This window comes from Corvus hawaiiensis, chromosome 22, assembly GCF_020740725.1.
Source record: "Corvus hawaiiensis isolate bCorHaw1 chromosome 22, bCorHaw1.pri.cur, whole genome shotgun sequence".
Classification (NCBI taxonomy): Eukaryota; Metazoa; Chordata; class Aves; order Passeriformes; family Corvidae; genus Corvus; species Corvus hawaiiensis.
The window spans coordinates 1,580,511-1,593,253 of NC_063234.1; positions in this window are offsets into that span (position 1 = coordinate 1,580,511).

The window sequence follows — 12,743 nt, forward strand, 5'->3', positions numbered from 1 at the left end:
ATGTCACATGCCTGGAGCGGCGGCGAGGTGGGAGCAAAGAGCACTTCCCTGGGATCCACATCCCAGCCGAGGTCACACCAGCCGCCTCCTCCTCCTCCCCACGAGCTGACGTGCAATTAATTAATTAATTAATTAGCAGCGTCCCCACAGCCCGATCACCACAGCCAAACCCACGGCCTGGCATGCCCCCGCTGTCCCAGGGCTTGGCAGAGGGACTGACCTTCCCATCCCCAGGGGACACCATGCCCCCTTTTTGGCTGTGCCCTGTTGCCAGCGAGGTCAAACCGGGGCAGCCCCGTGGCCCTGGTGGCACTGCCAGCCACGTGTCAAGGGCACAGAGAAGCAGGCCTTGGGGACATGGTGGCACATGCCTGGGTTGGTGGTGGTTTTTTTTGTTTTTTTTTTTGCCTGCGTCAAGCGAGCAGATTCCATTTTAATGTCACGCCCGTGCTGTGCGGTGGTGGGACATTCCTGCCAGCGTTGCCATGTGAGGCCAGGACGGTGTTTGGCTGCCCTTAAAGTGCTTTATCAGTTCCCGAAGTCACTTTGCAAACAGCGGCAGCCAAGGAGCCAGGGGTGAGGGGCAGCCGGCAGGAGGAGGAGGAGGAGGAGGAGGAGGAGGAGGAGGAGGAGGAGGAGGAGGAGGGGGAAGAGGAGGGAGAAAAAGCCAAGCAGGAAGAAAAAGGGGCTTTGTTAATTTTAACGGGGTGTGTTATGTTCCTCCTTCATCTCGCAGATACGCCACACTCGCTGATGACAAGCTTTATGGAGCCCCCGGCCACCCCGAGCCCCCCTCCCGGCTCGTTAAACCCCCCCTGCCCGGCAGAGCCCGGACCTGCTGCCCTGGCAGGCGAGGCTGAAGCGCGGCTCTGTTTTCATCACGGAAAAGCCTCCGGGCGCATATTTTTGTAATTAGGCTCTTTCTGCTCAGCAGTTTTTGCAGCTGTGATGACACTTGGGTGTCGCCCCCTGGTTTCTCACGCTCTCCCTGCCAAGGCTGGGCCACCGCCAGCGCCGAGGTCACCCGGCCCCGGTGGCCCCCGCGCCGCCCGCACGCGCTGGGGGACGGCGCTTGGCCGGCGGCGGCGGTGGCAGCGGGCCAGGGTCCTCCCCACCGGCGCTGCAGTCGGGATGGAAGCCTGGAATGGCGAGCTCTGGGATCAGGGATGGGGGTTCACCCCTCCCCTGCCTCAGCGGGGTCACAGGAAGGGGCCACCGCGGCCCCTCTGCTCCCACCTCCCTGGCCCAGCACGTGGCGCGGGAGCGTGGCCGGAGGGTTCTGGAACGTGTCCAGCCAGGGAGGCTCCACGCCCTGCTCCGGGCTGCTGGGCCCAGAGCTCACAATGAGCTTCTTCCTCAGATTCAGGTGGAGCTTCCTATGCGTCTGGCTCTGCCTGTTGCCGCTTTTCCAGTTGCTTGGCACCACCGAGCAGGGCCTGGATCCATCCATCCCCCTCCCTGCAGGGCCTGGATCTGTCCATCCCCCTCCTGGATCCATCCATCCCCCTCCCTGCAGAGTCTGGACCCATCCATCCCCCTCCCTGCAGGGCCTGGATCCATCCATCTCCCTCCTTGCAGAATCTGGATCCATCCATCCCCATCCCTGCAGATCCTGGATCCATCCATCCCCCTCCCTTCAGGGCCTGGATCCATCCATCCCCCTCCTGGATCCATCCATCCCCCTCCCTGCAGATCCTGGATCCATCCCTCCCCCTCCCTGCAGATCCTGGATCCATCCATCCCCGTCCCTGCAGGGCCTGGATCCATCCCTCAGCATCCTCCCTGCAGATCCCGATCCCCTCCCTCCCTCCCCGCAGCCCCTCACAGCCATGGATAACACGGGATGCTCCCATCCATCCCTCCCTCCCTCCCTCCCTCCCAGCTTTCCTCTTCCCCTTCCCTGCCTTCCCGCAGCTCCTGGCTTTCAGGCAGGCTTTTCTTAGCCAAGGAAAGCCCTGGGGAGCCTCCCCTCCCTCCTGCCTGCCCGCCGAGGAGGGGGAGGAGGGGATGGGAGGGCCTGGAGCGGTTCCCACGCCCGGGGGGCCGCGGAGCCGCTTCCTCCCCAGGAGCCCCCCAGGCTCCGGGAAGCGCCGGGAGCTGGACATGGGCGGGCTCCAGGCCACCCTCCCGTCCATCCGCCCGGAAACCTCGCTCCAGCTGTGGCTGATTACAGCCGGAATGGCTCCGCGGGACCTGAGGGATCATTAATTACCGCTAACGAGGCCGCCTGCGTGCCAGCCCAGCCTGGAGCCGCACGGGAGCACCGGGGCCGCGCTCCCCCAGCAGCGTCCCCGGAGGGATGCGCAGCCCCTCCCCAGCCCCGGGGCTGTCCCCGTGTCCCCTCCCCATCCAGGGCCGAGGCAGACGGATGTGATCCTTCCCTCTGGGGTCTCTCACTCGTTACTCGCAGCTTTAGGGAGAGGTGGGATCTGCGGGAGCCTGCCCCCGCTGCCCCCCGCCCTCCCTGAGCCCAGCCGTGCTCGGAGCGGGGGCAGTTCCAGTCCTAAGGAGGGTTTTACCCCCAAAACTCAGGCTCTGCACCCAGGTGTTGACCATCCGTGGCTGCAAATTCACTTCCTGCCTCCGTTTCCCTTCTCCCTAATTTATGGACTGGAGCATCACTGGGAGGAGGAGCAGCTTCCCTCTCCTTCCGCGGTGTTTTTGCGTTCTGAGCCCTTAGGAAAACGAACATTTATTGGCCATGAAGCCCTCAGGGAATTCGCACCGCCGGTTTCTCGGTGAGTGCGTTGGAATTCGGATCCTCAGCTCTGGGATGGCAGAGCTGGCCCCGAGCCCGCTGTCACAGCGGTGGGTGGCTGTCACCTCACCGAGGCCTGGGGAGCTGCTGGGCTTTCCCATTTCCTCCAAAAAACAACCAAAAAAAAGGGATTATGAAGAGCCACGTGGGAATTCCAGGCTGAAGGAATTGGGACTGTTCAGCCTGGAGAAGAGGAGGCTCCGGGGTGACCTCGCTGCGGCCTTGCAGGGCCTGGAGGAGCTGCAGGGAAGGTGCAGAGGGAATATTTCCAAGGGATGGAGTGGCAGGACAGAGGGGAATGGCTTCCCACTAACAGACAGGAGTTTGGGATGGGATTTTGGGAAGGAATTGTTCCCTGTAGAGAAGAATTTGGGATGGATTTCCCAGAGCAGCTGTGGCTGCCCCTGGATCCCTGGAAGTGTCCCAGGCCAGGCTGGATGGGCTTGGAGCACCATGGCAGGGGTGGAGCAGGAGGAGCTTTGAGGTCCCTTCCCACCCAAACCATTCCATGATTTTCTGATACAGATCACCAGGAAAACGTTCAGGGATTCAAGCTCTGGTACGGGATTCATCCCTGTTTCAGGAATACCGTGCCCAGTGCCAGATGGTTTTCCTACATGGCAGCCTGAGAATCGTGGAATCCTGGAATGGTTTGGGCTGGAAGGGGCCTTAAAGACCATTTAATAACAGCTCAATCAATGCACTTAAGCATCAATTAAGCAGGAAAATCCAGGTTTTCATTCCACAGGGGACTTTCCCCCTGTGCCAGACTGAGCAGCCAGACCCACCAAAACCCCGCTTTGGGATCCTCTTTGGACACCAGGTTGTTTTTCATACAACAAAGCTTTTTTTTTTTTTTTTTTTTAAATAAATTCCAACCCCAAGCTGATTTTTCTGCTGACATCACTCGACTCCAGGAGCCGAAACCTGGACTAAAACCAGCCCGTTCTGGAAAAAGCTCTGCTGAAACAAGGCTCAGCAGCAGCAGGCTCGCCCTGAAAACTCAATCTTCCCCAAATCAGGGAGAGGGAAGGAGCCAGCAGCTCTGAGGGAGCTCACCAAAATGCTCTCATTTATTCTTATTACCCAGCCTTGCATGCCAGCTTCCCTGGAAAGCTCTTCTGGAAAGATATCCAGAAGGAAATTAGATTTAAAAAAAAAAAAAAAAAAATTATCGATCAAAGCCTCCCTCCCTCCCTCTCAGCAATTCCCAAATCAGCTGGTTCAGACCCAGATCCATTTCTGGCTGGGGGGGGTTTTATTCCTCGTCTCCCAGGTGGAATCCACTCTGGAGATTTATTGGGGTTGGGGCTTGGTGCTGGCCTTTGGCACAAGGGATTTCCCCCTGGGAGCTGCCTCTCCATGAGTTCCGGGCTATTCCACTGGATATTTTCCTCCTTTCCAACCACGCCCCAGCCCAGGCCGGCTCCATCCCTGTTCCCTCAGCTCCAGAGGACTCCCAGCAAAGTTATTTTGGCTTTTCCAGGAATATTTTAATGCACTGGCTTCAGCTGGAGCTGTTCCCTGCTCTGGCCCTGAGAGCCGAGCCTCTGCTTGGGGGCCAGGCCTTAGAGTCAGGGCCACGGGCAGGGAATCCCACAATTCCCATGAAATTCCTTTGTCTTTCAGGTCCCTCCAACACAAACCTTTCCCTGTTTTGACCCCTCCGTGCTCAGACATTCCCGGGAATGGAGCTGACCCAGCAGAAAGCGAGAATGTCACAGGATTCCCTGAGGAACAAGGAGCAGAGGGGGAGCTTTTTCTCCCCGAGAACATTCTCGGGGCAGGTCCATTTCCTCTGCCAGTCCTGCCAGGAAGAGCAGGGACGAGCGGGAAGAGCAGGGATCAGACTCCCAGCGTTCCCTCGGAGCTGTTATCCCAGGCTTTCCTGATCTTCCCTGCTGGAATGGCACCCGGAGATGCTCCCCCCGCTTTCCAGGCCCGTCCCCACCTGTGCAGCTTTTTGTTCCCTCCGACTCTTCCTCCCCTTTTTGGGGTTGCTGAATATTCCCGAGTGATTTTCCCTCCTGGCTGATGCCATTTTTATAAATAGGCTCCTCATGCATTTATTATCTCCTCCTTCTGAGGCACAGTGTGACACAGACCTGTCTGTTCCCAGCCCGGAATGTTTCTCCAAATTCCCAATAAATCAGGAATCGCTGCAGCAGCCGACGCCGTTTTAGCTCCTTGTCAGAGCGGGGTGAATGATGAGAAATCCACATTTAGAAAGAACTTCCAGATCTCCCAGTCCGAAACAGCTCCCAGAGCAGGCAGAGGACTCGGTGAGCCCGACAGGGACAATTTAGGAAGGGGACAGAGAAGTCCTACAACCGCTCTAGAGCGTTTTTATGGTGCCAATGTGTTTGTGGGGTGTCTCTGGTGCTTTGGGGGTTCTCTCCTTTGGTTTTTTGGGGATTTTTCTCCTCACTTTTAACTTTTTTTGTCTTCACCAATTATTGTGGTTTTTATTATGCCTCAAACTAGGACCAGGCTGAGCACGAAGCAACTCTGGATGTTGTGCCCTGTCACAATCACTCGTGGGAAATCCTGGGCTGGATTCATCTCCAAAAGCACGGGGACAAAAAAAATCGGGAAAATTCCCTCTGTTCTGCAGCCGTATCACAGGAATTCTCCTCCATTCTCTGTGCTGGCCCTCGAGGACCTGGGAAAAAAAAAGTCACGCCTCAGCCCTAAATGTGCACGGCTGGGAAATGAAATTTAAGGTTGTGAGCCCGAGAGGGGCCGAATGGGGGCTTTGGTTGCCCTCAGAGTTTTTTCAGCCCCTGGTGTTTCCTCAGATTACATTTTTCAGCCACCAGGCCGTGTTTTCAGCGCTTTTTAAGCAAAACCTGAGTTTCTCACAGTCACGGGGCTGCAGGGGTTGTGTCTTTACGCAGCACAGCGTGAACTGGAGGCAAAGGTGGATTTGTCCCGCAGGAGAGCTCAGGATTTCCAAGGAATGAGCTGAATTGAGCCCGTTGGAGGTGCAGGAACAAACAGGCCGAGTTTGTCCTGGGAAACCCCAAACCTTTTCCTTTAAAAGCTGCGTGTGTGCCCCGAGCTGCACCTGCAGCAAGGTCCCAGCAGGATCGCTCAGTGTTATCCCTGCCAGGACCTGCGAGATGCCCTGGGGGGGGATTTTTCCATGCGGGGTTTGAGGCCTGGAGCGTGTGGGGTTGTTGGCAAGGAGGGGAGGAGCCATCCCTTCCTTTTGCCCTGGGAGGTTGGGATCTGTGAGCCCTGTCTTGGGAATATTCCAAGCTGGAGACCTGGGAAAGAGGATTTGGGGCCGTGCCTGGACAGATGCAGGTGCTCAGGAATTCTCCTCCTTCTCCCCAAAGCCAATCCCAAGCAGAAGAGCTTTGGGATGTGGAGTGCCCAAGCCTCAGCGTCCCTCAATCCTTCCTCACCTGCTCTCACGGGAAATTCCTGGAGTCAAAGATGCTCCAGAGGGGTTCCAGAAGCAGGAAAAGGCTGGATTTTCCATTTGGGATGCCCCTGGGCTGAATTAGAGCACGCACACGGGCAGGTTCATCCCTGCCAGGCTTTTGTTTGCTTCCTTCTCCAAGGTGAAAAGCGGGACAGGATAAAGGGCTCATGGCAGCAGGACACCCTGCCGGAGAGGAGGGTGGGAAAACACATCCCAAAAGCCCCATCCACCACTATTTTCTGGGGGAAAAAAAGAGAAAACAGCCCGTGTTTGGTGAGCCCTCCCCTGGAAACTCCTGTGGAGGGGGCAGGGAGAGCAGGGTTTGGCTCTGCGGCGATATCCTTGAGGGAAAAGCAGCCCAGGGAGCTGGGATGCGCCCTCCTCGCTCCAGCCTCTCCCGTCAGAGATGCTCCAGATCCCTGCCGGGATCCGGGGGAGAAAGGAGGGGAGGCAGCTCCGTTTCCAGGAAAATTTGCCCTTTCACAGTTGCTCCAGCGAAATGTCAGCGAATGCCAAATGCCCGGAGCCACAAACGCTCGGCACAGGAGAGGCTCCATAAATCAGGGAGCGGTTAGTGGGAAAAAATCCGGTTCCAAGGAGGAAAGCAGTGGGATACGGGGCTGGTTTTTTTTTTCCCCCTTCCCGCTCCGAGGCAGGGCAGCAGCGTTTGAGTTCATTATGCGGCGCAGCGGTGCAGGAATTCTGCGCATTGTCAGCGGCCGCCGCTGGCTGCGGGCCGGGGGCTCGGGCTCGGCCGGGGTGGCGAGCGTGGCGAGCCGGGCCACGAACAAAGGAGCCCCGCAATCAACTTTGTCTGGGCTCGGCGCCGCGTCCGGAGCACAAAGCGGGGACAGCGAGGGGACAAAGGCCGGGGGGCTGGTGGCGCAGCCGGGAGCCGGGGCGGCACAGCTGTGACCAATGCCAACACAGCTCCCCTCAATATTGGAGTGACCCCGGCGCTTTCTGCAACCTGCTCCAGGCTCATCCCCGGCCGCCCGCACAAAGGACGGGAACAAACAAAACCTTTGTCAGCATTTCCAAGGCTTTCCCTCGCAAAAAAAAAAAAAATCTTAAATGTTTCATTAGGTTCTTCTTCTCGGGCTTTTCTTTTCGCTTTTTTTTTTTTTTTTTTTTTTTTTTACCTGTTCTGGGTTTAAAAAAAAATTTAAAAAAAAAACGATGTGGATATGAAAAGTCTGGGTCAACAAATGATTAAAGGAGAGGCTCAGGAGGGGAAGGGCTGGGTTTGGAGGTGGGAGAAGCTCCTCGTGCTGCTGTCCTGGGTGGGATTACAAAGGCAGGAGAGGAAGGGAAAAAAGAAACTTTCCCAGGTACAATATTTTTTTAAACCTGTTTATTTAGGCAGACCAACACTGAAATGCTGCAGCCAGAGGGGCTAGGAGTGCTTGGAAAAGGCTCTCAGGATCTGGTGGGATTTTGGGGGTTGAATTTGGTGATCCTTGTGGTCCCTTCCAGCTCAGGAGATTCTGGGATCGATTCCCTCTGAGAAAAACCTCCTCCTCTGCAGCCTGGATGAGCTTAAGCACAGCTGGGCGGGGATAAAACGAATCCAGACTTTATCCCTCATCCGGGAAGGAAGGTTTGGGAAGCCAACAGCTGCCCTGTCACCGTCGGGTGTCCCCTCAGGCAGCACCGGGATCCTCCCTGGACAGGAACCAGGGAAACTCCAGCCCTTGCATGGATGATGCTGCATTCCAGCGCTTGGGGTGGTGGCTCCCAGCTCCTGCTGAGGCGGATCATGGAATCATGGAATGATGGAGTGGTTTGGGTTGGAAGGGACTTCGACGTCAGCTCCTTCCACCCCTGCCATGGGCCGGGACCTTCCAGGGTGCTCCAGCCTGGCCTGGGACACTTCCAGGGATCCAGGGGCAGCCACAGCTTCTCTGGGAAATCCATTCCAGGGCTTCCTCACCCTCCCAGGGAAGGATTTGTTCCCAATTCCCGATCCAAACCTCCACTGTGGCCAAAGATGTGAAGGAGGTGGGGAAGGAAAAGCCAGAAGTCCAATCCTGCCTGTTCCATCCCACCCCATCCCATCCCATCCCATCCCATCCCATCCCATCCCATCCCATCCCATCCTATCCCATCCCATCCCATCCCATCGTCTCCCAATGGCCTTTCCCAGGTTGGGAGGGCTCCCTTTGCTCCCAGGCTCTCCCTCCACCCCCGAGCTCACAAAGGCCCTGGTTACAAATATTAAACACCTCTCAATAACTCTGCCCTGCCACGCCGCCGAGCCCATTCTGCTCCGCTAAATGACTCTGAAAGGACTTTTTCCCCTGCCCTGCTTCCCTTCTCCTGCCTGGATTCCTGGAGCTCCGGAGTGGAAGGAGCCGGGCACAATGGCCTCGCTCCTCTTTTGTTTCAGCCTTGATTTCGCTCCCCTTTTAAGGACCCTCCTGAATAATTCAGTGTTATCATTCAGGATGATGCTGGATTATTACAAGGCTTCCTTCCCTCCCGTCCTCCCCCTCCTCCTCCTCCTCTTCCCCCCCCCCCTCCCATAACCTTTAAATTCTTTTCACACGTGAATGGGTTCAAAGGAAGTCGTGGAAGGCAAACACACAACGAGGAGGTTGCTGCTCTGCCCCTCTGCTGTCAGCTTGATAAATATAATGTGTCACCAATTAAAAACTCATTGCCATTCTGCTGCTGCAGCCGGGCCTCGTTAGGGCCCTCCTCCCGGGGTGGCTCCCAGGAGCTGCTGCTATCATTGTTGATAACAGAGGCGCTGCGTTTTTCCCATCCTGGGCCATTTCAGGGCTCCACATTGGCATGTAAATAAGTTATTCACCCGGCATCACTTGCTGATAGAAAAATGACCATGAAACTCTTTGATTTTGGGTTTGCTCTTGTCACCGGCGCACAATGAAATCAAGAGTTGCAGTTTTGTGGCTGGGGCTTGTGGAGGGCTTTTATTATTTTTTTTTTTTCCTCTTTTTTTTTTTTGCCTTTGCTCTTTCCCAACTCTCCCCCCGCAGCATTTGCATGGAAACGGTGCCATCCCACAATTTAACGCCGGGTTTGACCTGCGAGGTGTCCCCACTCCAACAGAGCAGATTGTTGTTTATTTTTGCCCTCCCCAGCGACGTTCAAAACCAATCTGGGTCACGCAGGAAAAGCTGTTGGCTTTTTTTCCCCCCCTCTTTTTTGCGCTCTCAGTCCCTTTGGGGTGGAGAAAGGGACCCCCGGACTCTTTCCCAACAAGAACCTGGGACAGTCCCATGGCTCTGCCCTGCCCCTGGGGTGCAGCCCGTGCTGATGGAGGGCAGCTTTCCCTGGAATATTGATGCATTCCTTCCGCCTCCCCGCCTCTCTCCAGCTGCTTTTCCCGGAGGGATTTGCATTCCCGTCGGCAGTTCCCAAACCAAACACATCCCGCACGGTTTTCCCCTCGTTCTGCCTCGATTTCTGGATGCTGGGCGTCTTCCCCGGTGGCCAGAGCTCGCCCACAGCCTCTGGAAACTTCATTCCCTGGCCACCAAAATCCAGGGGAGGTTGGTCCTGTCAGTCCTGGATCCCAAAACACACTCATGGGCAGCAGCCGGGTGAAGGGGATTTATCTGGGGGCAAAAAGCTGTTGGGTTTTCATGGGAAAAGTGTCCAGGATAAGGATAGAAGGAAGGGCTGGGCCTGGGATTTGGGAATCTGGTTGGATGAAATGTGGGGATCTGCTGTGGTCAGAGCTCTTTATTTTCATTTTAAGATCTCCAATGCTTTGCTCTCGACTCACACCAACCTGAGCTGGGACATTTCCAGACAGAAACCACCATGACCAAGCTCTGGAGCTTTATTTTTGCTTCTGTTTTGTGTTGTTTGGGGGGTTTTTTGTTTTTTTTTTTTAACTTCAGCAGAGCTTTTGGAGGGCGATGGGAGAATCTTTCATTCAGGGGAGCTGGGCCAGCGGTTTGAGTGATAAAGATGCTTCTGTGCAGCGTTTGAAGTGGAAATTCATGCAGATTTGGAGCCTGGATGCTCCCAGCAACGTTCTGGGAAGCTCTGCTTGTTAGATCCATGGAATAAAGGCACGAGTTCCTCCCTCCCACCCCAGCCCAGCTCATCCCCGGCCTCTCTCCGGGCACAGGCTGGAATCTCTGAAGTTCCCCCTCGCCTGCCAAGCACCACCTGCAAGAGGGGGAGTTCCCTGGAGCTGGAAGACAAAAGGATTTGCAATCAAAGCCTCGGAACGGGGAAAAGAGGAGGAGGAAAAAAGGCATCAAAAAGTTTTTCCACGTTCTGGGCTGGCTGGGAAGCGGAAGGGGGAGAACTGTGGGTTCTTCCTGCCCCGTGTACAGGCTGTGGGAACAGGGGGGTCTCCCAAAATCTCTGATCCCCCTTTTGTGGCCCCATGAGTGGGAAGAGGATGATGGAATTTCATCCTGTGGGACACAGATTTGCCTCTCTGGGCAGTGCTGTCCTTGCTTGGCTTCCAAGAGAAAGCGTCTGGTGTGGAAAACTCAGGATTAAACTCGGTGGGTGAAGCAGAGGGAAGAGAACAAACTGGAATTCTTACTTTGTATTCCCAGTCCCATCCCTCCTTTTAAACTAAATGGATTTTGAGGGAGTTGGGAGGTGAAAAATTCCACAGCAGAAGTCCGCAACTCCATCAGGGGTTTGGAATGAGATGATCTCCGAGGGCCCTTCCAACCCTAAACCTGGGATTCCAATCCCAAATTCCGGGATTCTAGAAAGAGGATTTTATTTTTCAAAAGTCCCAAGAGAGAGGGGGGAGAAAACCGTGGCCGTGCTGGGGGAACGAGAGGGGAGTTACGGTGTGAGAAAATCCATCTGGGGATGAGTGGGAAGAGCAGGACAAGTCTTTTGTTCTCCAAGGAAATCCTTCCCCGGGTTTTTGGCCAGCGGGAAAAGGGAAGGAAACAAAACTTGGGGCATTCAGGAAAATGCTGGAAGTGTCTTAAAAAGGACAACTCTTGCGTCACCTGAAAGGCCTTCCTGAGGTGTGTCCCCTGTGGGACTGGGAGCCACGGGGTGACTTTTCCTTTCCTCCTCCCACGATGATTCCCCTCACCCTCGGTTTGACATCCCCAAAAACGGGATGAAGCCCCAATTTTCTGCCAGTCCTCACCCCTCCTCCTCCTCCTCCTCCTCGTTATTCCTTAACTCCCCACGCCCGCTGTGTTTCCGCGGCTGCAGTGCCCGAGGCGAGGAGCCGGGAATGTTTATCCCGAGGGAGCCAGGAATGTTTATCCCTGTCAGTCCCCACCGGGCCATGCCCAGCCCCGGGGTCACCCCGGGGACTGACACCCTCACCCGGGGCCCCGAGCCCCCCTGCCCTCCTTAGAGATGCACCAGGCTGTCAGTAACGAGGCCACGAGGTTTATTCAGCGCGGATCTCCCGATCTCAAAAGATAATCTGGGAATAATTGGGACTTAAGGAACTGGTGGGAATCTGATTTTTTGGCGGCGCTGCCATTCAGGAAACAGATGGACATCTTATTTCGCCCTAATTTGATGGGCTTGCTTGACAAAATGGCAGAGGTTGCACTTTGCTACAATAATCAGCTGCCACTCAGACTTTGTAAGGGGCTTGTGGAGGTTTCTTCTTAATTAGACCGTGGCTCCCTATCGGGGAGGAGACGCCCGCACCGGCTCCGGGAGATTCCCAGCAGCTTCTCTGCCTCTGGAGCCTGGAAAAGAGAGGGAAAAACCATGGGAGAGGTTCAGGTTTGTGTCACATTTGGGGTTTTTAAAAGCCTCATTTGGAAAATCAAGCTGGGAGCGAGGCGTTGTCCAGGGGGATAATGAATTCATGGATTTGCTCCCTCTGCCCTGGGGCTGCTTTCCCTGGGCTGGGGGGCACCTTGGGAAGCTTTGGGAAGCCTCGGGATTATTCCCAGGTTTGCAAACCCCACTTTTCACTTGCAAAAAACTTCCCGGTGCTGCCGTTTAACCCCTGACCTTCCCTGCTGCTTCCCTGGCCCTCCGATCCCGCTCCAAAGGGGATCCTCCGGACAGAGCCTGGGATCCCAGCTCCTCTCAGGCTGCTTTCCTTGCAGCTAAAAAGCAATTGGGAGCTTTTTTAATTAGCCAGATGTAATTAGCCCCAGCCCAGGGAAGTGCTGGAGTCGCCATCCCTGGAAGAGCTCAAAAAAGGAGGAGATTGGTGGCGCTTGGAGGAATGGTTGGGTGGGAATGCTGGGGGTGCTCGCTCCGAGGTTGGATTTCATGATCTTGGAGGTTTTTTCCCAACTTCTCCCAAAAGTTTGGGACTTTTTCCCAAACCTAATGACTCCGTGATTCTGTGTTCAGTCTCCTCAACCAAGTGCTGATGGGCTAAAGAGCCAAACCAACGCAGCTGCCACCAAACCCAGACTTACTTGATGTCCTTTTTGCTTTCCTCATTCCCCTGCCTTTGGAGACTGCATTTTTAGCTTTTCCCTGCAATTTCCTCGGGGAAGGCTGAAATTATTGAGCAATCCAGAGAGCTCCAGCCTGCCCATGTTCTGCACACAAGGAATAAAGGGAATTCCAGCGGGATCTGTGGAATAGGAGGTGCAGGATGCACAGACCTCC